Below are 27,074 nucleotides of genomic sequence, written 5' to 3'. Positions count from 1 at the left end.
ACTATGTGCCTACCTATTGCCACTTCAGCTTCCCAACTCGTTCAGCTATGTCGGATGGTTTGGTTCTTCTGCGGATCTACGCATTTCAGATTCGATCACGCAGAGATACTCCTAACGTAGCTCGTTCAACTCAACAGTTGCTCTTTTGAAAAAGAATTGTTCTGTTGTGATTGTAATGCATAAACATGTTTCTGTTTTGTTGCCGCTCGTTCAGTTTCACAAATAAACTTGTCTTATTTATAAATTTGTCAACGCCCAACCATTTTCTAAAAATAGAAAATCTATACAAAAGTATCAGTACCGACACTGAACGTGATACTTCAGTTTTCAACAAAAGGATACATTAGACACCCAATGTCACTCTGGGATCATAACCCTCCATTCAGCGACAAGCGTGGGACAATGATACCAAGATGTGTCATAGATAAATAGATCTCTACGTAGTCCTATTGTATATTATGGCACAAGGACACTTTGTACGGTTGTATAACCTTTCGTTTATTTTTGTATTTATGCCACTACTAGCGGACGCCCGCTACTTCGTCCGCGTGGAATTTAGGTTTTCACAAATCCCTCGGTTACCATTTTTTTCGTGATAAAAGTAGCCTATGTGTCAATCCAGGCTATAATACCAAATTTCAGCTAATTCGGTTCAGTAGTCGAGGCGTGAAAGAGTAACATACATTCATATCATCAAAATCATCAGTTTCACAAATCTCGGGAAACCATGGATTTTTTCGGTATAAAAAGTAGTCTATGTGTTAATCCAGAGTAAAATCTATTTAAATTCCAAATTTCAGCCACATCGCTTTAGTAGTAGCGGAGTTAAAGAGTAACAAACATCCAAACATCCATACAAACTTTCGCGTTTATAACATTAGTAGGATTTTTTTTATTTATATGGACAAAATATACCTTTAGTCTAGTGGTAAGGTATTTTTTTTATTCAAAGTTAGCTCTTGAGTCTTGACTGTGATCTCACCTGATGCTAAGTGACGATGGAGCCTTAGATGGAAGCGGGCTAACTTTAACACAGAACTGGAGATTTGACTGGGGATGAGGGAGGGAGGAGTTAGAGCTAAACTAACCCCTATATATCTAAAGTGAGGACTATTTCTTTTTGCAAAAAATATCATTGAGGCAATTAACAATTTTCACTGCAAAATGATTTGTCTGGTTAACTTTATTTTATTCTTTAATTAATAATCAAGTCAAAGGTATCTGTGGGCACGGAAGTGCCCAAACCAAGGCGAAAACGGCAGCGCAGGAAAAACCTACCTTTTCTCAAAGCTATTCAACGTATACACTTAGTAATTCAGTCTGGATACTGGTAGAGACTTGATTTTTAATAAAAATGTTTGTTTTATATTTAATGTAGTTTGTTTTGAATTGTTAATTATTTAGTTTGTTTTAGACATCAATGAAAAACTTTAACATTAAGAGATTTTTTACCTTTAACAAAAAAATTGGGTCGACCTCACCCTAAAGTTTAGGGCAAAAACTTTTTAAGATATTTTACGCACTGGATCGGCTAACCGTCAGCGCCAGCCTCTCTGATTAATGAGATTAAAGATGGATGCTGGAGTTTGTTCGTAAACAAAGACCTTTGTGTCGCCGGCAAGAGGAGAGACGGGGTTATGTTTTATGCCGTTGTGTTGGAAGTGTGGAAGCTAGTTTTATTGAAAACGTTGTGTTACCTAGTTGATAACATAATCCTGATTATCTCCAACTAAAATATTATTTACGGTTACATTAGTCAGTAATTGTATTATCGAATTATGTTTATTGGAAATAATTTTAAACAAGATTGTTTAAATCTCAGAAGAAAGCTTTACCATCGCACTGCAAGACATCGGGTAGGTATCCATCTCTATGTCATCCCTAGAACTCGTACGAAGCGATTTGCTTCTTCGTTTCTTATACGTATGAGTGGTGTGGAACTTCCAGAAGTCAGTGTTTCCTAATTCTTACAAACTGGACATCTTTAAGAAGAGAGTGAATAGGCATCTTCTCAGCAAGCGCGTTCTACTTTAGGCCACATCTAAACTTACCATCTGGTGAAATCGTGGTCAAGCGCGAGCTTATTCCATAAAAAAGCTCCATGTTTCATAGCTTGACCCAACTCGAACCCTCGTGGTCCCAAGCTACATAGATTAACCACTGAACCAACTTGGCAGTATCAACTGCTACGGACGATTAATTAAAATCTACATATAAATTCAGACCTCAATGTCAAGAACTTCCTAAGCTAAAAGTTGGCAAGAATGAACGAATCTAATGGTAATCGGTAAAGTTTTAGACTGTAACTTATTCAAATCATTTGTACAGAATGTTCAAGGTCAGTACCATTCTCACTGGCAATTGGATCTATTTCGTAGATTGCTGGATTTTTTTTCAGTTGCAGGGTTTTAAGCCGATAATTGTTACAAGAATCAATTTTTTGCTTGATTATCACGCTAATCCTAAATAGATTGCAAAATTTTCTGGTATGATTCGGCCGTGGCTAGGTACCATAATACGTGGAAAGATGTATCTTTAAGCAATTTATTGCTGACGGTGCTATTGCCACATAGGAACTTATCATCTCTGAGAATTCAAAAATAGACAATAGAAGTAAGCATTCATCATAAGAAGTATGTAATATGCACAAGAATTGCAATTCAAAATGTACAGCTAATTAAGCTATAATATGTCGATATATGCGTGTTGCCAGTGATGACCTATGGTTTCGAGACTTGGTCGCTAACTATGGGCCTTATAAGAAGGCTCAGAGTCACACAGCGGGCGATGGAGCGAGCTATGTTAGGAGTATCTCTGCGTGATGGAATCAGAAATGAGGAGATCCGCAGAAGAACCAAAGTCACCGACATAGCTCAGCGAGTTGTGAAGCTGAAGTGGCAATGGGCGGGGCACATAGTACGAAGAGCCGATGGACGTTGGGGTCCCAAAGTGCTGGACTTGCATGGATTCGCAAACAAAACGCTGTCGCCATTCCAGCACATTGGGACCCCAACTCCATCGGCGATGAGCTTTATCAGTGGCTTTAGTTCGTCTGCTTTTTTCCTTATTTCTGATTCGATCACGCACGCATCGATTTGGATCTTTTAATTAATTTAATTTTCATTTGCTTGAAGCTAGATACTAATTGGGTTTATTTGCATAAGAACGATAAAGGAATTCTGCCTAACGCGGTTTCATTTTAAAATAGCTTTGTAACGTTTAAACATTATGAATACATTCTTTTACTCGTAGCTCCTGGCTTGTGGCCGAATGCCACGGTCCGTTGGAAGTCAACGAGGGAACCGAGATTTTTTGTGCGTTACAATCAGATTGGCTGAAATTGCTGCAACATTCTAACCGCTTAATTCGCTACGAGCTACGGGTAACTAGTTTAACCATTTCTACATCCTTTGTTGAACATTTTAGAATTCCTGCGCCATCAAGATTCTCTCGTCGTTTAAATTCCTAATTTAAATTCATTTTATTCAACAAAAACCTGAATTTTTATTTAGCATCGTCTTAGTCTGGTCGAGGACATTAAAACCTGAGAAAAATCTTTAGAATGGAAAAAAAACATTTTACAGCCTCAACAGCTCAACGGTAAGAGCGGCCGGACTCATCACCGTGGGGTGTTGGTTCAATCCCCGCCCCGTTGGCCATTGTCGTACCCACTCCTAGCACAGTCTTTCCTGACTAGTTGGAGGGGAATGGGAATATTGGTCATAATATAAAATACTTATATGACAAATATTTAAAAAAAAATTGTAGCTTATTCTGAAATTATTTATCTGCAACCAAAAATTGCAGGTTTTGTAATCTTAAGACTAAACTCGTTTTCTGTTTAGACCCAAAAGATAGGTACCTATTATACGAGAGGAGACGGTGTTTTAGAAATGCTTTTTTTTTTGTTTTTGGCCGTATCTTTAAAAGCCGTATCGTTAACTTAGATATTTGATTTTTTTAAGTAGCCACGGCCAAAGCCTTCCACCAGGCAGACTTGGATCAATTAAGAACTCCTCAATCAGCTCTGCCAGACAGAACAAAGGACCTCCGTCTTATAAATCCACCTCGCATACCACTGCGCTACGGAGGCCCTCAAAAATTCCATTAGGCTTTTTTTTCCTTTTGTGGCACGGAAATCCAAAAAGAGACAAAAAGACAACAACAATGATGATGATGACTCATACGAACCTACACATATATCTCTTTAATATCCCATCCTAAAGATATATAGAATTAAATAAAAAAAAAACAAAATAAGAAAATTTGACATCAGAAAGGCTAGTGTAAGTAAAAAACCAATATCGAGTCAACGAAATCGCCGTAGATAATGAGGCGGTTTTGGACGCCGCCCGAAGTACTGACAATTTGACGTCACACAAAAACCTCAATTTCGTAGTTGGCTCAGAAATACTTCGAACATTAGGCTGCAATAAGTACAGAATAAGAGACCATCATTTGAAATACGCTTATTCCAATCGTTGCAGAGAAATTTCCAGATATTATATTTCAAATTGACGTAGACAACGCAAAGTAGGCAGCACATTTTATGTTATAGATTTTTTTAATTATCTTGATTTTTTTTTATTGAGAAATACTTCAGTACATTATGGGACTTAAGCTAACTTAACCTACGCCCTCAGAATTGAAGGCGTAGGTCATATCCACTGGGCTATCACAGATCATTTTTACTTTATATAAGCAAATTGTTTGAGTAGACAATTGATTCTAAAAATATAATTAAAATAATATTATGAATATCTATCATGCTAAAATTAGTGTATTTATTACTGACTGATATCTATTTTAGCGTCCGCCCAGCTATAGTAGCTAATCCATATCCGTCTGTCTGGACGCCTACACTGTTTAGATATAACCGTTGGTAACCGGGAGTCTAAGATAAGGTCAACCGAACGAGTTTCGATAAGCCAAAATGTTACCAGTATGATAAAAATTCATTGTACAACCTACAAGAATAATCCATGTCCATAATTTTTTTTTTTAGTTTAAGTTAGCCCTCGACTACAATCTCACCTGATGGTAAGTGATGATGCAGTCTAAGATGGAAGTGGGCTAACTTGTTAGGAGGAGGATGAAAAATCCGCACCCCTTTCGGTTTCTACACGGCATCGTACCGGAACGCTAAATCGCTTGGCGGTACGTCTTTGTCGGTAGGGTGATAACTAACCGCGGCCGAAGCCTCCCACCAGCCAGACCTAGACAAATTAAGAAAAACTCAATCGGCCCAGCCGGGGATCGAACCCAGGACATCCGTCTTGTAAATCCACCGCGCATACCACTACGCCACGGAGGCCGTCAAAGGTTTACTTTGTCTCTTTCTTCTTTGTAGTCACTTTGTCCGTATTCTACACGCAAATCGCACACTATACATCACTTGAGGGTATATTCGTATGTGGCGTGGCGTGATATAAGTGTGTTTCCGGCTTTAACCGCTTGATATAAAGCCTTCGGGCCAAGGCCGCATCTCCCTGATTCAGTGTAACCCATCGACACGAACAAAAAATGTCTATGACGTCCTAATATAAGAGAAAATTGAATCCCTAACGTCCTCTTCGTGATCTGCCGCCATTTCTCTCAATTGTTTAGTTGTTATACCCGATTGTGTGAGAATACTTTGTAGATTGAATGTTTGGTGGTTATAGATTGATGTTTCATGGCATGCGATGTGATGGTTACTGTGAGATATCACAGTGAAAGTGTTGTGTTCAAAATCAAATCACCTTTAATGCGACTTCGGGTTAAAAAGAATATACAAAATTCAAAATTCATTTATTTCAAGTAGGCTCAGTTTACAAGCACTTTTGACACGTCAGTTGACTATTTGTAAAGATTCTACCACCGGTTCGGAAGGCAGGTTCTGCTGAGAAGATACCGGCAAGAAACTCAACAGTTGCTCTTTTTTTTAAAAAAAAATCATACAGTATTATAATTTACAATTGAAGACAACATTACAATTTCTTAAAGTTTTACTTCCTGTGTGAAGGTGGAAGCTGATCCAATGGCCTCGAAGCGCCTTTTTCTTTAAGGAACTCATCAATGATGTAGTAACCTCGACTAAGTAAATGTTTTTAACACATTGCTAAAAGCTATGCATTGGCAGGGTTATCACAGTCTTGGGGATCTATCTTTAATACACACTAGTCGCCCAAAAAAACAAAAAATCAAATAATTTCTTTCAATAATTAGTGAAGATATAGATTAAACGTCTTCACTTAATATTCGATTTCGGTGTTTTGTAGAAGATACTCGTATATTCATATCTAGTTTTGCTATAGTCAAAATAGTTACAGTAGTTATGATAAAAATCAGATTTTGTATAAAAAAAGAATGTAAAATCGCGTTTTTATTTTGAACTAGTGGACGCCCGTGACTTCGTCCACGTGGAAATCAATGTAAACTTTCAAGCCCTATTTCACCACTTTAGAGTTTGAATTAAAAAAAATTTAGAATCCCATTATATTTAATATTTTTTTATGATTTATAAACAAATTTTTAAAAGTGTAACTCTAAAAATGAAGGACTTTCTGTACAAAATTTCAACCCCTATTTTAATAATATAATATAATAAATTATAAGTATCCTATAACCTTTTCAGTATTGTGGTCTTAAACCGTGCTAGGTTTCATTTGAATTAATTCAGTAGTTTCAGCGTGATGTCTGAATGACAAAAAAACACGGAAAGACAGACAAAAATTCGAAAAAAAAATATCAGTATCGATTATACAATGTACACACAAAATATTTAAAAATATTTTTAAAGTACAAAATATGCAAAATTCGTATTATAAGTTCAATTCTAGATGGCGCTGGTGTACTTTATGCCACGCTAACGTTTGTGGTATAAGTAAAATCTCAAATTACGAATAAATGTATAGAATTCGACCAGTTTTATTGTAAGTAGGTATAGATACCTACATCACAAAGGGTAAAATAAGCTGAAGACATAATATAGAGAATGGTGTAGTAAAACAGAATCGCTCGGTACTTCAACAGTTTCGGGCCTCTGCAGTTGTTACGGAATACGTAATAAACATCAAACCCTTTATCTTTTACGTCTCTCGATCCATAGACTACAATGTTTACATAAGTACGTGAAGGGTTCTCAAGACAGATGACACGGGAAGTTTTCGGTGTATTAATGTATTAAAAACTGGTGAATAGGGTGGGTAACTCATATCAAATTTAATATAAACAATATTAATTTCGTGTGACACATGGAATAAGGGCCCGAAATGTACAAATGTCATTTACTATAAGTAAAGGATTTCCTAGAAAACTTTATTATAAGAAATATCACGTATTTTTAACTTAGGTACCTGGCACATGATCAATATCACCATCATCATTAACAACCTGTATTCGGCTCATTGTTTTGAGCACGAGTCTCCTCTCAGAATAAGAGGGGTTAGTTAAGCTAATAGACCAACACGCTAATCCAATGCGGATTGGCAAACTTCACACAGAAAAATTCTCATGTTTTTTCTTCCCCGTTTTAGACACGTAATATTTCATTTCTTAAAATGCATATAACTATGGAGGTGAATTTCCCAGACGGGATTCGAACCTACGCCCTCCGAATCGAAGAAGGCAGAGGTTATATCTGGGCTATTATTGCATGTAGTTAATGCAAATGATTTATTGCCAACACATAGATACCTACATAATGTAAAAACGAGAATATTTCCATTTAAATAGGAGACACTAGTCGTTTGAGAAACTGTTTCGACATTCTCCGAGGTTTTTTATCTTTTACGTCTTGGGGTCAAATATAAATGTCTAGTATGTAAAGGGTTAAGCCGAACCCTCCTGAATGATACAGAATGTATTTAGCCGTATTTTTTGGTAATGTTTTGTTACTCTATGCAAACTTGCTAACTTTCTCTGTTAGTATTTGTGGATCTATTAGTGTTATTTGTGTATCTGGTAGCTTTGTAAGCTTAATTTCAACCACAACTTGACCCCTATACCATACCTGAGAATTAAGAAAATTCTCAGGTATGCAAGTTCCCTCACAATGTTTTTCCTTTACCGTTTTGAGACATGTGGAGGAAAACCATATATTTAATCTCTTGAAATGCGCATAATTGAAAAGTTGGAGGTGCATGCCCTGGACCGGATTTAAACCTACGCCTTCCATAATCGGAGGTAGATTACTTTTATCCACTGGGCTATCACGGATAAAACTTACAATATAAGATAATATTACTTAAATGTATAGATATTATTTGGTCCCGTGCCTAACAAAGCTGCCTGTAACGCGCATTAGGAGGCTGATGAGCATTATTATGCTGCCGCCGTATCCCGGGCGTACACGTAACGAAATCGTTATCGAAAACCTCTAACAAGTTGCCTTTGTTAGCGATGAACTAGAAACATATAAAGATTCTTTATATATTTTTTTACTAACAATGTACTGACATAATAATCTTACATTTCCATTTATAAGTATCTTTTCTTTTTATGGAAGACATTTGCTGATTTACCAAAAAACTACCGAATTTTTTAATATAACTTTTAACTTCACCATAAGTAAGAGCAGGTGGTGTTTCAATTTCATTCAGAGATCGAATTTATGGTGCGGAATCACTTCAACAAAGTTCTGGATTAAAGTCATTATACGAGTATGATTTAGGGCTCCTTCAGACTACAAACTTTTTATTTTATCTAACATGGTTTGACCCTATGCGAGTAATTAAGGGTTTACAGACGTTTTTGTAAAACAATATGTATTTAAGTAGTTAGTATACTAGGTAGCATACTGATCCAGAAAATTTATTCTACTGAAAAAAGTCAGAAAGATAATATATCTGATAAAAAAATTTAAAGAAGAGTTAGCGTTTTCATTTTTGATTTTATATTAAAATGATTTTATCTTTATGAACTGTAGTCCAATTTTTAGTCCAAAAGTCAAAGATTCATTCATTCATTCATTTAGTCATTCAAAAAGACTGATTTTTTGACCCTAATCTGATCCTAGGCATCGTATTGTAAATGCTTACGCCTTTGCCAATAATTCAACTAGCCTACCATTAGACCTAATGTTACAAGTTCCTGGATTACAAGTGGGATTAACATTTATTATTTATGTTATTGTAGTGGGTATTTGATGACATGTGCTCAGTTGTTTGTGAGGCAGTGTAGACACCGTTACGCTGCCAGTCGCATTAGTGATTTTGAGAAATAAATTTTTGTGTTGAAATTATTGATAGTGTGTTTTAATTATTGTATATCATATTATATTGTTTAGTGTGGGCATGGAAAACATGTCGGGCAGGCAAGGTGAATGATCCCTTAAACCTATCCTCAAGGTCACAAGTCCTGGGACCTGCTCGAGGTGTGTTTCTTCTGCCACTAATTAATGGTACAATCACTATCACTTATACCCGTCACGTCGCACTAAAGCAACTTCTGCTGGGAATCGAACCCAGCGACCCAGTTACCCATTCACGACTGCGCCAGATATCAAACGTCATAATTCGTTGTTTGTTCATTCTTCTGTTCTGTTAAACATTTTCATTCGAGAGCTTGAGCTCTGAACATCAAACACAAAGTAATAAAATTACTGTACAAATTATGACAGTAACAACTTTTCTACGACGTTCAAAGAAAGCACCGTTTTTACTCGCGTTCTTACAAAATACTTACTTTACATACTTATATTTTTTCCACCTAAAAAGGATGTTAACATCGACACGCAACGACATTTTAACATAATTCTCGGCACGTGATTGTAAATACCTACGCAAAATTATTAAAACTATCTTATTTGAGAGGGTAAATTATGTTCATCATTACCATCATTAACAATCCTAATCCGCTCACTATTGAGCAAGAGTCTCCTTTCAGAATGAGAGGCCCAAGTTAAGAGTTAGCTGGTCCAAAGCGCATTGGTAGACTTCACACGTGAAGAGAACTAAGAAAAATCTCATATATCCAGGTTTCCGCGCGATGTTTTTCCTTCACCGTTGATAGTTGATCACACGTGATATTTAATTTCTTAAAATCCTGCTAATATTATAAATGTGAAAGTGTGAAAGTGTGTAAGTGTGTAAGTATGTTTGGTCCTCTTTTACGCTGCGGCTACTGAAGCGATTTGGCTGAAATTTGGAATGGAAATAGATTCTACTCTGAATTAACACATAAATTACTTTTCATCCCGGAAATATCCATGGTTCCCGCGGGATTTGTGAAAAACTGAATTCCACGCGGACGAAGTCGCGGACGTCCGCTAGTATATAATATAATTAAAAACTTGGAGCTGCATGTCCCGCACTGGATTCCAACCTACGCCCATCGAATGCAGAAGTAAGAAGACATATCTACTGGACTATGATGGCTTTCAAATTTTTGAAGAAGACATATCCACCGGACTATGATGGCATTCAAATTTTTGAAGAAGACATATCCACTGGACTATGATGGCTTTCAAATCCGTTACATGATTTTTATTTTAGTATTTGTTGTTATTGAGCAAAAGAAGTACATCTCATGTAAAAAATTTAACTGTTTGAAACTATTACAGTTAATGAAATACAGCCTGCAGCCTAATTCACTAACTTTGACGTATACGAAAATTGAAATTCTATGTAACACATGTCATCCGTTGCTTACTGACAACCCTTTGTGGATATCAAGTAGGTAGATACCATGTTTCAGTTGATTTGATGTTTATTTTAATAGGTGACGGATGCACGGACAGCGGAGTCTAAGCAATAGGATGCGGATTTTACCCCTTTGATACGTAACCCTAAAAACACCCTGTTTCCAACTTTAATATAAATGTATTACGGAAAGAATCTGTCGCAGACTTATACGTTTGTTTTCCTAGAGACTTATGTTCTGGTGAAAAATGAACATTCGGCTTAGCATGAAAAGACAAAGGAAACCTATTACCCCAAGGCTAGCTTTTCTGATTAACAACAGAAACACGATGTTATTAGATTATGTTATAGTCGCCTTTTCTTTGTTAATATTGCTCGACTTATATTGTTTTATAAACAGTCATATTAGTGAACTAGCTGACACCGCGCGGTTTTACTCGCGTGGTTCCCGTTCCCGTAAGAATACGGGGATAATATAGCATATAGCCTTCCTCGATAAATAGGCTATCTAACACTGAAAGAATTTTCCAAATCGGACCAGTAGTTTCTGAGATTAGCGCGTTTAATCAAACAAACTCTTCAGCTTTATAATATTGGTATAGATTAGTATAGATAATTCGATTTGTTTTATTACTATCCGAGAAAAGAAAATGACAGAAAAATAAATTATTTAGTATTTATATTGTAAAGTAATACTCCTATTCATTGATGAATTAACTGAATTCAAAATTAATTCAAAGAGGTATTGTGGTATTTTACAGGTTATCTGGATCTACTGAGCAATTTTGAAAATTCTAACTACTAGAAGGTTATTGTCACAGGTTTTATTATATAATAAAGCCTGTGACAATAACAAAAAATAATAATAGTGTGTGTTTTTCTGCCATTTTATTTTACGGGTATATTACCCGTATTGACATAAGAACGTAACTACGCAGATGAAACCGCGGGGCGTTTGCTAGTATATTATATAGATCTATCTTCTTTGTACAATATACATGTTCCTTTTGCCGTGGGCACCCTTGGGTCAGACGCATTGCCAAAAAAATCTCCGTATCATTTTACCGCGACTAGTTGCCTCGACTGGTGATAGAAAATCTGGCTTATTTTTTGCGCAAAGGATCAGTCTGGCTGTCCTGCGCGGAAATGCAGCCAGTATTCTAGCCATCATTCCACGTGAGCATGATTTGTATAAGTAGTTATTAGGATAAGTTAGCTTAAGTTCCCTATTGTGATGTTTCTGTATAATATTAATATGGAAAACCCTACTACTAGAGACGTAAGGTTCATAATCACTCAGAATAGTCTGGATCATTTTTACGGGTATAAATAGTGACTTATGACTTTTGAGACTTCGGAGGGAAGTGGAGTAACAAAGTGATATCAGCGATACAACTGAACAATAGTGAACTTTGGAAGTGTGTATTGAGACTCGGATTAAAGAGTGGAATAAAGTTTCACACGAGTCACCATTTCATTCCAAATCTTCGAACTCTAGTTCGTAACAATATGTATTATTTCATCATCATCATCATAACAGCCACTCCAGGTCATAGGCCTTTTGTAGGGACTTCCAAACATCGCGATACTGAGCCACCTGCATCCTGCGAATCCCTGCGACTCGCTTGATGTCGTCAGTCCACCTGGTTGGGGGTCGACCAACACTGCGCTTACTAGTGCGAGGTCGCCATTCCAGCACTTTGGGACCCCAAGGTCCATCGGCTCTTCGAGCTATGTGCCCCGCCCATTGCCACTTCAGCTTTGCAACTCGTTGAGCTATGTCGGTGACTTTGGTTCTTCTACGGATCTCCTCATTTCTGATTCGATCACGCAGAGATACTCCTAACATAGCTCGTTCCATCGCCCGCTGTGTGTCTCTGTATTATTTACTCGTATGTATTGATAGTATATCTCCTTTGAATATATATTAGATAATATTATGAATTCAATACACAGATCTAAATAGCAATAACCGCATAATGGCCGCCCGTCAGCTGCCAGAGACGTCAACAGCGAACACTTCGTACAAACCGCGTCACATCAATCACTCGCCGCCGATCCATTTACTGAGCAGGGCCTTAGCCATGTGGCACGTCGATTCACTTTCTACAAACACTAACGCTTCGAAAACTAAAAAATGTATAAATTGACATACACTATCGACAGGTCATGTGATTAAGTTGGCGATCGGATCTGTCATTCCCATACATTTTGTTAGTTTTCGAAGCGTTAACGTTTGTAGAATAGATTCGACGTGCCACAAGGCTACAGGCCCTGATACTGATGTTACCATATACATCACGCTTTGAGAACGACAGAAGAGGGAGAAGGAGTAAATATTTATCTTCTGTACATTAACAACCCATATTTGGCTTACTGTTGGGCACGACTCTACTTTTGATGAGAGGGTTTAGGCCATTAATAGTCCACCACGCTGGCTCAGACTTCACACACGAAGAGAATTAAGAAAATTCCCTAGAATGTAGATTTCCTCACGATGTTTTTCCTTCACTGTTTGAGACACGTGATATTTAATTTCTTAAAATGCACACAACTGAAAAGTTGGAGGTGCATGCCCCGGACCGGATTTGAACCCACACCCACCGGAACCGGAAGCAGAGGTAATAATATCCACTGGGCTATCACGGCCTATGTCTGCTAGTATAATGATACACTAATTAAATAGTTAGCTCGGGTGAATTTAAGATAATATATTTCGTTCTGACTCAGATCTTCTTTGGTGGTAGGTTTCGGTCGTGGCTGGTTACATTATCAACCAACATATACCGGGAATGTCACCTGTAGATAACCATGACCTCATCTGCATGTAATATTCACAAATCGGATTCCTTAACTGTATTATGAAGATAATATAGAATTTAACTACCAAGTTAGGTATTTTATATAAGAACACGGCGCTCTACTTCGCAATATTAACCAAAAGGCCGTTTTATTCCCTTATCTCCCAGAAATAAAAAAAGTAATTGTCTTCAATGTAACTTGGGAATGACCCAAGTTCGATGGGCTCTGTAATTCAATTTGCAAATTGTAAAGTTTTTAGCAATAAGGGTATGGTCACATTGAATGTGGCAATATTAAAACTAACGAATGCCCGCGACTTCGTCCGCGTGAAAATCAATGTAAACTTTCAACCCCTATTTCATCACTTTAGGAGTTGAATTTTAAAAATTGTTTAATCACATTAAATTTCGTATTTTTTCATGATTTATGGACAATTTTTTAGATTTATTAATCTGAAAATAGAGGACTTTCCATACAAACTTTTAACCCTTATTCACTCCCTTCTGATTTCTTTTCCTATAAAAAGTATCTTATAACCTTCTCCATATTATGGTCTCAAAACAGAGTAAAAGTTTTATTTGAATTCATTCACTAGTTTCAGCGTGATGCCCGAATAACAAAAAAACACGGACAGACAGACAAAAAATCGAAAAAAAAATAATTTTAGCTTCAGTATCGATTGTAATATAATGTCCCCAAACAAAAATATTCAAAATATCTTCAAGAATTGGACTTGCTACAGATTTAATATAAGTATAGATAGATAGATAAACCCTTTATTAGGGACTACTTCGTTCGTGTGAATTCTGTTTGTTACACAAATCCTACGGAAACCATGAATTTTAATAACATATAATTGAAACTTTTGAAAAACCCCCGAATGTCATGAAATTATTAACTACACTCTCGATCAAGTCCACCAATATTTTCTTTCAGTGCGCTTCCATTAGTGACCCTACTCGAGTATATTTGCAGATATTCGGTTATTCTTCCTCACTTTCACCCCCACAACTTTTAAACGGCTTAACCGATTATTATCAAACATGTCTAAGAACTCTCGCACATAAGTCACCTTTAATGCAAAACAACTAAAATCGCTTCATCCGTTCGGGAGCTATGGTGCCTCAGACAGACTGACAGACCAACACGTCAAACTTATAATACCCCTCTTTTTGCGGGGTTAAAAAGGAGCCTATGTTCTGCTACAAGGTCATATTTATCTCTAAATCAAATTTCATCCAAATCGATTTAGTTAAGCCGTGAAAAAGTAACAGACAGACAGACATACTTTCTTTCGTATCAGAATTAATGACTTTACTAATAATTTCTAATAATTTATCGTGAAAGATTTGAAACCAATACGGTAACCATTTATATGAAAATCCCACCGCGGCCGTTGATCGAAGTCGAGATTACTATTTTTCATCCATATCGACGGCCGTGTGGCTAAAATAGCATTCTGGCTTTGACGTGTGCATTTGTTTCGCCGTCAACTTTCGCCACTGATAAATTGGTTTCCGCCTAAATATTGCCTAAACGCTGAACCATTATAACCAACTAAATATGGTCAACAAAAGAAAACAAAATCATGTTGTTACAGTAATAAAAAATTTTAATAAAAAAAATTCAACCGACTTCCAACTAAAAAGCAAAAAATAACATCTTACCTACGTGCTACCTTCTGATCAGTTGGAAGGCGGTGCCAAGCCAGTGATGTTTTAATTCAAGCGTATTAATTACACAATTTCTGTGGTTCTTTCAGAAACGGCTTTAATTAAAACATGTCACTGGATTGGCACCGCCTTCAAACTGATCAGAAGGTAGCACGTAGGTAAGATGTTATTTTTTGCTTTTTAGTTGGAAGTCGGTTGAATTTTTTTTATTAAAATTTTTATTTTTTAATTTTTAGTGTTAGCTACCTACCGAGTGTGAACAAAAATTAATGAGCAATTAGTTGAAACGTTATTTTCTTATGATAAGTATCTAAGTCCTACAATTCCAATTTTAAAAATACTACCTTAACTCATATACAAAATTTCACTCCCCCTTCACGTAATATGAATATTCAGAAAAACGTGAAAGGTGACTGTCCTCCGTCTTCCTCTCCTTCATCTCCGTCACCAGACCCCCAATACAGTCACAATCTATCCAGGTGGAAAGTTCTCATCAATACAAAATTATCAAGTCAAAACACAAGGTAGCTACTGTGAACCGTCGAGGAGTTCCCTTAACTCTCCTTCATCTCCATAACCAGACCCCTAATACAGTCACAACCCATCTAGGTGGAAAGTTCTCATCAATACAAATTTATCAAGTCCAAACACAAGGTAGCTACTGTGAACCGTTGAGTAGTTCTCTTAACTCTCCTTCGTCTTCATCATCAGACCCTTAATACAGTCACAACCCATCTAGGTGGAAAGTTCTCATCAATACAAATAAATCAAGCCCAAACAAAAGGTACCTGCTGTAAATCGTTAACGAGTTCCATCGTCTGTGTACCGGCTCCATCATCAGACCAACTCCAGACCTTCATAAAATTGTAGTGGTTTAAATTACCTTATGGAAACACTAACAAACGCACTAGCCGTCTATACGATTTTCGAAAGTTCCCCTCGATTTCTCCAGGATGCCATCATCAGATCCTGACATGAAAAAAATGGGACCACCCTGGAATCAAACCTTTCAAAACAAAAAAAGAATTTTTAAAATCGGCCCACAAATGACGGAATTATCGCTGGACATACATAAAAAAAAAAAAAACATACATACAGCCGAACGTAGAACCTCCTCCTTTTTGGAAGTCGGTTAAAAAGATTTTTAAAAATAGAAATAGACATGGCATACAGTTTTAGAATTATTGGTTCCAAAATTTAGAAAGTGCGAACCCGTTTTCGAATGTTACCTACAGTGTACCTAGTGGGAGTTTTCAATATTTTCATACTGTTACTATCGCGTTGACGTAAACGCAAATTTATATGGAATTGAAACAGTTTCAATTCCCTAGAAATTCGCGTTTATGTTAACGCGATAGTAACAGTATCAATTTGCAACTAGGCCCTCTGTACGCTGTCGTGTCTCAGAAAGCCACCTTAGATTTATTTTACGCGTATACCTTACTTTTTTTTAAAACAAAACTAGCCGCGGACGCCTGTGAGTTCATCTGCGTGAAACTCCGACACTAAATATCCCATGTCCGTCTTCTGGTTTTAAGCTACTTCTCTACCAATTTTCAGCCAAACCGGTCCAGCCGTTCTTGAGTTATAAATAGTGTAACTAACAAGACAAAACAAGGAATATCAGAATGGTTGAGTTTGTCTCTTCAAATTGAATATTTTTCGTTTTCTGTAAATATGACCAATATTCCCATTCCCCTCCAACTAGTCGGGAAAGACTGTATTATTAGTGGGTATGACAATAGACCAACGAGGCTGGGATCGAACCACCAATCCTCGGTAATTCCGAAATAAAGTCCGACCGTTCTTACCGTTGAGTTATTGAGGCTCAATACTTACTAATCATAAGAATCTTCCTAATTTTTTTTGAGAATAAAGGGATATTACCAAAGTATTCTTCTAAAAAAATTAAAACCACTTAATTTACTGAACAATAATGCGATTCAAACAAATACGTCCATAATAATCCATACGATTATGAAATTCTTGCTTCATAACAATGAATTCATAATAAAATTTTGTGTATTCCGCGAAACCTGTTAAAAATATACCTCATATTTTTTAAAATTTACTTGGAAAAAAGCAATGTATTTTCGTTATTTATTGTACAATTTAAACCACAATAATATCATTTAAGATATAAAAATAATTGTCTGTATCTACAAGTATATAAATATTACTAGCTGACGGCGCGCTATTTCACCTGCGTTGTTCCCGTTCCCGTAGGAATACGGTGATAGTATAAAGACTATTCCTCGATAAATAGGCTATCTAACACTAAAATAATTTTTCAAATCGGACCAGTAGTCACCGAGATTAGCGCGTTCAAGCAAACAAACTCTTCAGCTTTATTATATTAGTATAGATTATATGTATTTGTTTCAATTCTAAGGTGGTATCTTCTAAATGCCCTCCGCAATAAAGATGTATGTTCACTAAACATCACACCACGATTGTTAAGATCGTGACAATCTACAAATCGATAAGACAGTTTTTTTAAAGCAAAACTGAGGGCCTAGTGGCAGTTTGATAATGTAACGATTGCGTTAAAGTAAACGCGAATTTCTAAGGAATTGAAACAGCGCCATCTAGTGGCACTACTGCACTACTGTTTTGTTGTACTGTTACGTTAACGCGATAGTAACAGTATGAAAATATTGTAAACTCACACTAGGCACACTGATAGTAGGTTTTAGGTAGTATATGTACAGTATACAAAGTTGATCGGAATAATGAATCCAAAAGTCAAAGAGTAAGCAAAAGGAGACCTTATTTTGACTTTTTGTTTCTCCCTCGTTTTACCTATTAGCCCTAAAATTCCACCATTGTAGCTTATGAAAACTATAGTAAAATATATGACAAAACAACAATTAGCACTATTGATAAAATTTTTCAATTTCAACTAGTCATCATCATCATCATATCAGCCGATGGACGTCCACTACAGGACACAGGCCTTTTGTAGGGGCTTCGGCCGTGGCTAGCTACCACCCTACCGGCAAAGATTTAGCGTTCCGGTATGATGTCGTGTAGAAACCGAAAGGAGTGTGGATTTTCATCCTCCTCCTAACAAATTAGCCTGTCTCCATCTTAGACTGCGTCATCACTTACCATCAAGTGAGATTGTAATCAAGAACTTGTAAAGAATAAAAAAAAAACTTCTAAACATCACGATACTGAGCCGCCTGCATCCAGCGAATCCCTGCGACTCGCTTGATGTCGTCAGTCCACCTGAGTTATTTCAACTAGTATTAATTATTATATATTTGCGCCTTTTGTATGAAAACGCGATTCTCAGAATTGTACAATAAAATAAACCTTTCTTTAATTATACTCATACAGCATTGCAATGTTTTGTAGAATTTTATTTTCTATGTAAGGAATTTAATAATTCATTTTTGCTTGCCTCGTTCATAATATTTTAATGCTGGCGTTCTCTTTTCTCGTGGAGTAGGCAATTAATTACATTCCAGGAACTAACCGGTTTCAAGTACTTTAATATAATTAGTAACATACCAAATAAAGGAATTGAGGAGAAGCATCAGACACGAGGTCCTGGGTTTGAGTTTATAAATTTCGAGCTTTTCTTTTTTGGGAAAAGTTAATTTTCGGTGTTAGTAATGTATGTCAGCCATATTTATGGAAGATGAAACACCGCGCGATATATAGTAAAAGTCGGATGAAAATGTGCCACATTTTTAGTATCAGAGCAAAATATACTCAGAGACATTATTATCCGCCCACTTTAATTTACACGCGAGTATATTAAAGTGGGCGGATAATTGTGCCTCTGAGTAAATTATATATAAAGATGATCGAGTAAAAACATATTTAAAACCTTTAAAATAATATAGCAATTACAGTAATATAACTGACTAGCAGACGAAGAATACGGTGATAAAATATCCATTGACACTCACAAATAACGTGGCTTCCTTGTGATAAAAGAATTTTCAAAAACAGTTCAGTAGATCTAAAGATTACAACACCCTACAAACGTTACCTCTTTATAATTATGAGTATAAATTAAATACGTATCATCATCATCATCATCATCATCATCATCATATTAGCCGATGGACATCCACTGCAGGACATAGGCCCTTTGTAGGGACTTCTAAACATCACGATACTGAGCCGCCTGCATCCAGCTCCCCGCCCATTGTCACTTCAGCTTCGCGACAGGTTGAGCCATGTCGGTGACTTTGGTCTTTCTACGGATCTCCTCATTTCTGATTCGATCAGAAGATCAAAGATACTTCTACCATAGCTCGTTCCATCGCCCGCTGTATGACTCAAATACGTATACATTTATTTTTTTAAAGAAAACTCTCTTGCCAAAAGAAAGAAATCGCGAAAATCGATGACCCGGGCATCTGGAGCGGGTATCCGGGTAATTGGACAGCGGACGTTGAAAGTTACATTTTAATTAGGTCGTTTTCTTTAAATCACGTCTTGGAAGAATCCTTTTAGTTCGACTTCTTTCCAAAAGTAATAAGCTGTTGGTTCGTTAGGCACTTGTTACGTTTGACTGACGCTGTTGATGAAATTATCAAATTTTCGAAAAATTTCTCTGTCTATGGAATAATTAGACAAAGTCTTAAGAAAACTTCTTAATTTTTTTTTTCAATTACAAGCTATACCAAGTGTCAATTTTCAACGAAACCCAATCCTTTTATTCTTCACAAGGAATAAAGACTACATCGATGAATGTTAATCCATCCATCCATCTATTTATATTTTCGATTTCTAAAAAGATTTTTTTTTTATTATCTTATAAACGCGAAAGTTTGTATGGATGTTTGGATGTTTGTTTGTTTCGATGTATTTTACTCTTTAACGCCGCTACTACTGAAGCGATTTTAGAAATTTTACTCTGGATTAACACATAGGCTACTTTTTAACCCGAAAAAATCCATGGTTTCCCGAGATTTGCGAAAACTGATGATTTTGATGATATATGAATGTTTGTTACTCTTACACGCCTCGACTACTGAACCGAATTAGCTGAAATTTGGTATTAAGATATATTATAGGCTACTTTTTATCCCGGAAAAATCTATGGGGTTTGTGAAAAACTAAATTCCACGCGGACGAAGTCGCGGGCGTCCGCTAGTATAATATTTGGTCGAAATGACTGTGTGAAGAGTAGTTTTGTAGTAACTATTATTATGCCCATTTCTAATGGTAGACGTCCACATATCCGCATTATAAGTATACGACGCATCGCATCAAACGGAACGTAGTATTATTTATAAAGAAAGTGATACAACGACGTCCACTTAATCGTACGGATCGCACGAATCTAGCATAAAATTAAAAATCCATTTAATGCTATGAGTCCGATACGTACGTACGATGCCGATATGAGGACGCCTAGCATAACGCAATCAGTACGACTAATTGAAATATTAGTCATAATATCACACTAATATTATAAAAGCGAAAGTTTGTGTGTAAGTGTGTTTGTTCCTCTTTTACGCTACGGCTACTGAAGCGATTTGGCTGAAATTTGGAATGGAAATAGATTTTGCTCCGCATTAACACATAGACTACTTTTCATCCCGGAAAAATCCATGGTTCCCGCGGGATTTGTGATAAACTGAATTCAACGCGGGCGAAATCGCGGGCGTCCGCTAGTTTGAAAATAAGGCTTATGCAGATGGTTTCTTTGTTAGAGGTCAAGTTACACTGGTCAGCTTTTAGAATAATCACACATTAGCTAATATGCAATTAGTGCATTATTAAATCGGTTCATGAATAATTCTCAATTCAATTAGTTGTAAAGGAGACGGGAACTTCTGGGCCCAAGTTGTAATAGGTTGAAAGATAGCTTAAAAAATCCGTTATTTTTTTCTACTAAATCATTTAAAAAATCAGCTCAATTCACAATCTGGAAGATGAGAAATGTAAAAAATAAGATAAGATCAAAAATAAAATAGGTAATCGATAATTTTAATCGATTTGTATGCATATCAATTTTATATAAAAATATAGAAGAGGCTAATGGGGATATAAATATAGTAACAATATTAAAAACTATTTAGTTCAATTAAATTAATCTACTGTGAATCAAGAGATATAAGTAATAAATAGAAATCTAAAAATCGATTCTCATTTACAAAATCGTTTCACGAGTTGATTACGACTCTATTTTTATTTATGTTGACAGTGACATGACACTGACAGCAGTTTCGGCGACCGGCGTATGCGTTTAAAAAACTTTGTTAATTGTTTACACGTTTGACTTTGGCTCCTTAGTTTGGATTTATTTGCCGGCTTATCGATTGGAAATCGACATCATGGATCTTTGTGTGAACTGTGGCATAGAAAAGAAAAAGGAAAAAGCAACAACTAGTTGTAATACCACAGGCAGACGAGTCTTGAATGACGAAATGATTCTCTTAGTGATTCGTCGATGGCGTACACCGCAGCCTGTAAGTACTCGCGTATTTATTAGCGAACTGGCATCTATCAATTTAACCTATAGTTTTCCTTACAATGTTTACCATCAATGATTGATAACATTTAAATAGTAAAATCAGCTAAGTAACATCATTGCCCTACATTCTACTGCTGCACACAGGTCTCCCCTTTAGGAGACGGATTTACAGTGTAGGCCCACGACAAAGCAGGTTACAGATGGGGCCAAGTATAGAGTAAACAGAATTTGTTGATATAAACAATTTTTTCAATATTTCAGGTAAACAACAGTGACTATATTTGCTAAGCTTGCTGGAACAAACATCAGCTATTGATCAACCAAGACAATTTGGCCACCGTAATGTTTGCCTCCGCTGTGGTCGCTCTGTTGCATCACAAGTCACTCATCTGCTTCATACAGGCTCATCTTGTGAACTGAGAATTTATAATGCCATAGAAGAATGTATTATGCCTCAAACTGTAAGTTAAACCAATGTACATTGTTATTTATGATTTTGAAATGATAATATTGCATGTTTGTGACAGCCTCATTGTTTAGTTAGTTATATATCAGTCTATAGCCTTCCTCGATAAATGGGCTAACATTGAAAGAATTTTTCAAATCAGACCAGTAGTTCCTGAGATTAACACGTTCAATCAAACTCTTCAGCTTTATAATATTAATATAGAAGAATATATAGTATATATATAGTATGAATACTATAATGAAGGTGATGTATGTTTGTTGTAGATAAAACAAGGAAGCCACATCTGCCATAATTGTTGGGTGGCTGCAGACAGGGCTGCTGTCCATATAGTCTCAGGCCCATCAACTTCTTCCCGAGTTCTAACTGAGCCTCCTGCTAGCTAGCCTGGAGAAGATAGAAACAACCAACCAGAACCTACTATTGTATTACCAGGATATATGAGAGCTGTTCCTCTTTTTAAAGTATTATGTTCCTGAGAATAATCGTCTATGTGATATTCATTTAGTTATTGAAGGCTGGGATGTAATGATAATTTAAATGTTTTTCCCCAGCTAACCCACAGTGAACTAATTCTCATACCATTAGGTATTTATCAAATTGTTTCAAAAATGTTGTTTGCTTTGTTAAAAAGCAGGCACGTTCATATTATGGAGAGAATGTAAGGGGTAACGATGGTTATTTAATAGAAGTGTGCAGGGAGGTCAGCAGTAGCCTACTTCGAGAGCTGTCGGCTTCAAATAGCTCATGGCTACTTCGGGGATGCATACAGTCTAGACATATTAGTCGAAAAACTTATTTTGTTTATGTTTTTGTTGACAGCTCTTGCAGAGGTAGAGAAGCAATATTGAATGATTATTTCAATTGCATTGTAGGCAAAAGGGCTTTAGGCTTCTGCGCACATGTTATGTCAATAATATGGTACCTTAGTCGGGCTAGGTACCAAGAAAATATAGTACCCCCTGCACAATTCTTAGATGATATATTAATTATAATTGAAAATGAATAAAAATCAACTAAATAAAGTGTTTTATTTTATCACTCTTTACCCTTGATCCTTACTTACCTTACCCTCATTATTCGGCTCACTGCTGAGCTCGAGTCTACTCTCAGAATGAGAGGGGTTAGGCCAATAGTCCACCATGCTGGCCCAAAGCGTATTGGCAGACTTCGCACACACAGAGAATTAAGAAAACTCTCTGGAATACAGGTTTCCTCATGGTGTTTTTCTTTCACCGTTAAGACCTTACCCTACTTACCATGATCTCATCAGTCATTTGAATTCTATCTTATCATTCATCCAATTCGAAAAGTAAATTAACAATGGTCTAAGTTTAATAATAAAATCAAACACTTGAAAAATTAGCTATTCATTATGTAGGTAATATCAGCTGTTATCTTAAATAACCTCACTTTTACTAAATCTCGAATATCTCTAATTCCAGATTGTCAAATTCTATAATATTTTCAGTGAAAGTTTAATAATATCTAAGCTATTCATTGACATTTATTTCATCCTTTTACATTCGTGGCCCAAATTGTATGAAAGAGTTTCAATCTCCTTTTAATGGTTATTATCAGCCGCTAGTTTGTTTGAACGTTTGAGTGATATCCGTTTTATTGAGCAAATTACAGGAAATGAATTACATTGGCTGCGTTTTGACCATATAATCTATACTAATATTATAAAGCTGAAGAGTTTGTTTGTTTGATTGAACGCGCTAATCTCAGGAACTACTGCTCCGATTTGAAAAATTCTTTCAGTGTTAGATAGCCCATTTATCGAGGAAGGCTATATATTATCCTCATATTCCTACGGGAATGGGAATCACGCGGGTAAAACCGCGCGGCGTCAGCTAGTGAAGTATATACGTTTTTACATCTGTACGACACGACGTTGTAGACGATATTTAGGTTTTATTTGTATAAATAACGTTCGTTGTTTAATAAGAAACTAAATGAAATTAACTAAATTTTCCACATTTGTCCGCCTCAGTTTTGTATAAAATATCATTGGTGTAGTACCGTTACCTCGACTTAGTAATTGTTTTTTTTAAATATACCCTTTTCTATAAGGCATAGGAAAATTATAAACTAAGTAGGTACCTACTCTTAACACTCAAAAATTAAGATAATAAAACCGAATCGATCCAGATAATCTAAAGATGGTTGTATGGGGTTATATCATAAGCCCCCTACAACACAAACCTCTATTTAAAATTTGTTAGTATAAATTCTGTACCACCACTTTAATAGTCGTAGTTTCCAGTTAAAAAAATAACAAACATCGCTTAAATACTTAAAAAGCGTTGTTTCAATAAACAAAATGAGCATATCGCAAGTGTTAAATGATTGCAGGATTTAATTTCACAAAGTGGGGACACGACAGTTTGTATTCACATTAAGTCGCTCCTTTGTCCCCAATGCCCCCGTTGAGGGACTGACGTGGAATCATAATCCATTTAAACTCCACAGGACTGATGGCTTCCGAAATTAGTCAGTCCTACGCAAGAGACGTTTAGGCAAATCATTTAGCTATTGGTGTGTATTTAAATTTCTTAAGACCCTTTTCTATACGTACGGCTAGGGTATTAAAGTTCCTCCTTCAAACTGTGAGTACTACAAAATCAAACATTAACTCTTAACCTAACAACCCTTATTGGAACAGAATGGTGGTAAGCTCCTATTATGAGGGAGGTCTGGTAAAATCAGAAAGTACCGTTGACACATTTATGTGACACTACCTTAATAGTTTTCATGATATAACAAACATCATTGTTATCGAAAGCGTTGTTTCAATAAACAAAATCAGAATATAATATAGCAAGTGTTAAAATGATTGCAGGATTTAATTTCACAAAGTGGGGGACACGACAGTTTGTATTCACATTAAGGCGCTCCTTTGTCCCCAGTGCCCCCGTTGAGGGACTGACGTGGAATCATAATCCATTTAAACTCCACAGGACTGATGGCTTCTGAAATTAGTCGGTCCTACGCAAGGGGCGTTTAGACTAGGTTAGGAGGGAGTAGAGTCCAATTATTGTGATCTAATTGCTACCACATTGGTCCAGTGTATTATAATTATTATAGTGTGTTACTTTTTGGCTTTGGATCGTGAGGTCCTAGAAATTGACTCTTGGGTCTGACCATAGAACTAAGCGCGGGGATAGAGCTTGGTGTCTTGCAACACAGGTAGGGTTACCCAGTGCAAGCTCCAGTCCCCACATTATCACACATTATCTTATTATACCCTAATCATAGGTTTAGGTGGTCTAGTAATAATTTAAGTACCTACATTTTTTTTTTTTAATATTATTTTAAAACGAACTTGTGTAAGTAAGCAGTCAACTGCAGTCGTCGGTAGCAAATGCCGCTCGTGTAAATGAACACTTCGAGTAATCTTTTCCAGAGTCGAATGTAGTACCTCCTCCTAAAAAATACTGCTAATGATGAAACAGTTTATTAATAATTATTAAAAAAAATAAAACCATTCGCTGGTTCTCACTACTGTTTTGTATGATAGAACATTTATGCAAACTATATGCAGTTATGTTAATCGCTAATGTTATGCAGCGTGCTAAAGCCTTTGATAAATAAATTTCAGGCTTCAATTATTTCGGCAGGATTTCTCTCGCATTGTATTTCCAATGAACTTCACACTCGATAGGATACTATCGGGGTGTAAAAAAGGCCTTTTTTATACCTACGTTCGATATTACATTTTTGTGAAGTATTTGTATAACGTAACATAGTCTGCAACTAGGTCACATTTTGGAATGCATTTAATAAATAAAAATGTAATAAAAAAACATTGCTATTTTGGTTGTTTTTTAACTTTTAAATTTCAATTTTACATGTTAAATATCAGCAAATACTTATAGTTTATATCTCCTCTGACTGACTGAAGACATCAAGCGAGTAGCAAGAATTCGCTGGATACAGGTGGCTCAGTATCGTGATGTTTGGAAGTCCCTACCAAAGGCCTTTGTCCTGCAGTGGACGTCCATCGGCTGATATGATGATGACGATGATGATACCTCCTCTAAATATTTCCATTTTATTACCAACTAGTCGGGAAAGACTGTATTTATCTCATCTTTGTATAATACTAAAAAAAACTAAAAAAGAAGCACAGAAAGTGTTGGTACCTACTTGTAAAGACACAAACAAGAAAGAAAATAGTAATTTACATAACAATGCTCAATTTTATTAAGAACGAAATAAAATAGCAACTTTGTCTCACTGCAGGATTCAGTCTTTGTAAACAACTTAACTAACGTAGAATGTTTACACAATATACAAAGAAATTTGTAGAGAAAAGAAAAAAAAAGAATGCAGCTATACATGATTACACGATAATGTCCCATTTGCGTTAAATCGTCGTTTAGGACACAGAAATGGAAGCTCAGGACTCCATTAACTGCGTTAGTAGGAACGTGAAATTGCTTGAGCGGTAATACGTTTTTAGCTAAGTAAATACGTGATCTTACGGCTGAGTATGAATTTAAACTGCTTGTATTTTTCAATGACTACCCACAAATAGTTATTAAATATTGAAATTTTGTGTATAAAACGTTATAATTCTTATTGTTTATTTTGTTAGCACTATATTATTATTATTACTATTCTTGTACGCTCAAACTGAAATGTATTGTATTAGCCTGTAAGTTCCACATTAGTGAATAAGTGTATTCTTTGTGAATTAATAAATATTTTAAACCCATTGTATGGTGATAAGTTAAATCAAAAATACTGGGCATTTTTAAAAAATGCCGTAAAGACTCACTATCTGGTGCAGTAAAGACGATCTGTATCTATTATTTCTCTTCAATATAATGTATTTATTAGTATATTTTGATATGTATTTTTTCATTATTGTAGGTATTTGTGTAATATCGTTTATGTATTAGGATGTAAATTATTTGTATGTATGTGTATTACTAATACTGTGGTTATTTTTGTTTTACGCCACCTGCTGATAAACCGAAGGTTGCCTGGAAGAAATCGCTACTTAGCGATAAGGCCGCCTTTTGGTATGCTGATCTCTTCTTAATTTGTTTTTTTTCACT

At 36.0% G+C, this 27,074-nt stretch overlaps 1 protein-coding gene and 1 long non-coding RNA gene across 2 annotated transcripts in view; one reads left to right on the top strand and one right to left on the bottom strand.

Annotated features, from left to right (window-relative positions):
- The window catches only part of LOC112047591 (uncharacterized), a 119,199-nt gene that overhangs the window by 72,961 nt on the left and 19,164 nt on the right, over window positions 1-27,074 (bottom strand). The gene's annotated exons all lie outside the window — the stretch shown is intronic.
- LOC112046126 (uncharacterized) lies at window positions 21,289-23,426 on the top strand. The gene is made up of 3 exons (XR_008251189.1): window positions 21,289-21,534; window positions 21,801-22,000; window positions 22,272-23,426. It is a non-coding gene; the product is annotated as an uncharacterized LOC112046126 (long non-coding RNA).

The sequence above is a fragment of the Bicyclus anynana genome, chromosome 10 (assembly GCF_947172395.1).
Source record: "Bicyclus anynana chromosome 10, ilBicAnyn1.1, whole genome shotgun sequence".
NCBI lineage: Eukaryota > Metazoa > Arthropoda > Insecta > Lepidoptera > Nymphalidae > Bicyclus > Bicyclus anynana.
This window is presented reverse-complemented; position numbering and strand designations above follow the sequence as displayed.